This window comes from Pinus tabuliformis, chromosome 4_1 (assembly GCF_031772625.1).
Source record: "Pinus tabuliformis cultivar Carrire ecotype Pingquan chromosome 4_1, CPIR1, whole genome shotgun sequence".
In the NCBI taxonomy this organism is placed as follows: domain Eukaryota; kingdom Viridiplantae; phylum Streptophyta; class Pinopsida; order Pinales; family Pinaceae; genus Pinus; species Pinus tabuliformis.
In genome coordinates, this window is record NC_142303.1 from 44,995,656 (window position 1) to 44,998,302 (window position 2,647).

Below are 2,647 nucleotides of genomic sequence, written 5' to 3' on the forward strand. Positions count from 1 at the left end.
GAAATACACAATTTTTGAAACACAAATCGCATTGGCTTCGACCTATCCAAACTCCAGCCTACAAATAAAAACTTTTGTCATGAACATTCGGTGGATCTCGATCTCGATCTCTGCATTGCATAGTATTCCAACCTTTTGTTTAAATACAAAAATAATGGTTTGCGTGGTAAGTTTGGCAAGAAATGAAATAAAATGAAATTTTAACAAGTCAATCTGTTGGACGATTACTTAATTTTCGAATCAAAATATGATAAGAATCTCCAAATGGAATATCAAAATTAATGCATGGGGAAAAACAGTTGACTGATCCATTTTTTTCGGGTGAACAGGATGAGGATGAACTTAAATTGCCATTTTGTTTTCAACGTGTGATAGTAATTCGGCAAATCATTGCAAGTTTCCGGAAAATAGGATGAGATTGAATTTAAAGAAAAGACTTTGTGTGCCTTATAGAATGTAACGTGTGCGTTTCAATGGTTGGGTCATGTGTTTTATTAGGTGGAAATCATGGCTTCGATTCCAACAACTGTCCCAACCTGTTCCAGCTCGACTCTTTCACATTGTTCTTTCCTCGATGCACAACTACTATCTCTTTGCTAGAAATCACTCTTACCCTTATAACGTCTAAACTACGAGAACTTGATAAAGCAGACCCTCGCTTACTCCATCTCTGTAAAATATTATACGCTCCGGCTTGTGTCCTGTATTCCTTCTGAAGGAAATCAACAATTCCTTTATCATGCCTCCAGTTGCAGACCCTCGCACAGGATCCTGCCAGACTTTGTAAAAATCCTGAATGAGTTCCTGACGATGTGCCTGAGCATAAACTAAGCCTGCATATTTAGTGACCTCAGGCCAATCTTGAGACGCTACAACAACAACTATTGATGGGTTGGAATCCTCTCTAGGGTGAGAATGGGTTACATTTGCTCCAAAAATTATTATAGGTTTGTCACTGACCAAAGGTATCCTCCTTGACAGTGTGTCAACTAAGACAGTGTTTCTTCCACCAACCTTTACATTAATTTTAAGAGCAACATTTGCAAGATATTGTTTGCTCATTTTAAAGACATGTTTCGTCAGACAGTACTGGGAAACCAAACCAAGGTCAGTCTCACATATACACTTCAAATCGTCATACAAAGAACCATTGTTATTGGGCAAAAGAAAAACAAGAAGTTCCAGATCCTTTCCCTTATGTTTGTTAGTAACATCTTTCTACACTATCTTCAGTGCTCTTATGGCACTTTCTGCCAAGGACAGTCACTATTTGAGGAGCTTGGTCAGCATTTTAGTTTGACTATGCTCAACAGATATTGGAAGGAAGAACAAGATAAATAGAGCATGAGGCTTGCCTTTAACGGAGCCTTGACCTGTTACAGCCTTTAAAACAAGTAACACAGTAATAGTCACATGGTTTTCATCCACGATGAAATTATCTCTGAAGTTGAGGTAAACAGGTATTTCAGCGTATTTCTCATCCGCATATGTCAATTTGATTTTTCTCCAATTTTTATCATATCGGCTCGCAAAATTCTGGGTAAATATTTCTTGAACAAAACCTACACGTTATTGGTCCTTTATGCTCTAGTCTTTATAACTTCCTACTTTACGTAAATTTACTAAGGATTGACAATGGCACCAGTCAACTCAACGTTTGGTAGCATACAAACCTAAACTTCGTAGGAAAATTGATGATTATGGACTGTATTCTTCATATTTCTTATGTTTCTTGTTGGTTCCTAGTCAAGTGCAGTTCTGTCGGCTAGAGTAGATCCTGAGGTCATATTTCTGGTGTGGATTTCATTTATGTTGCAGCACAGGGCAGCATTTTGGCAGAAAAGTGGGTAGTTATATGTCTTGAGGGATTTGTGCCTTAGCAAGTCTTGTTTCGACATCAAGAGCTCTTGGCACAACACATTGGCAGACTTTGGAAGTGAATTTGGAAGATTGATTTATCAAACATTTGGAGGATTATCTTGTTTTGGCAATAAAATTATAACTTCTTCATGTTGTATGCTTTTATGTAATGTACTAATTTGTAGGACACAACAAATCTATAATGCCAAGCTTTTACATGCACATTCCATGAGTCATCAGACACAAACAGGGAGTTGATTTATTTTTCATGGTTATTTTTATTAAAAATAGATTGTTATTAACATCATGAATTGGACTAAAATTATGCTTTTGATATTCCTTAATCTGTTTCATTTTGGCATACAATTTTTGCATAAGAATCAGGAAGGGAATGGCCATCTCTTCTTGAACAAACTTATGTTCTTTATGCCAAGTTTTTTTTAGCAGGTTTCGGATGATCAACTGATCATTAAGGAGATTAAATTGTGATGAAAATTGGTCTTCAAAAGACTAATTTCATGAGAAATTCTAAAGAACAAGACCATGATCATAAGAATGAAATTTCCAGAAAATTACAAGTTCTTGTAACTTCTTGTAAGGGTTTAATGGTTTGATATGTTGCATGATAGATTAGCAAATTCGAAGACTTGGGGGTTGTTCCTAAATGTACAAGGATGATGAAATACCTATCCACACTTGAATTCGACGTCTACAGGTGGCTGGTCAACCTCAGCTATTTCAACACAAATCCCAGAAATATTATTTGTTATTCTTGAGATTTTTCGAC

General features: G+C 36.3%; 1 pseudogene; it reads right to left on the reverse strand.

Moving 5' to 3' along the window:
• Window positions 1-624: 624 nt before the first annotated feature.
• On the reverse strand, window positions 625-1,062 carry LOC149174098 (protein argonaute 1 pseudogene; annotated as a pseudogene).
• Window positions 1,063-2,647: the final 1,585 nt, after the last annotated feature.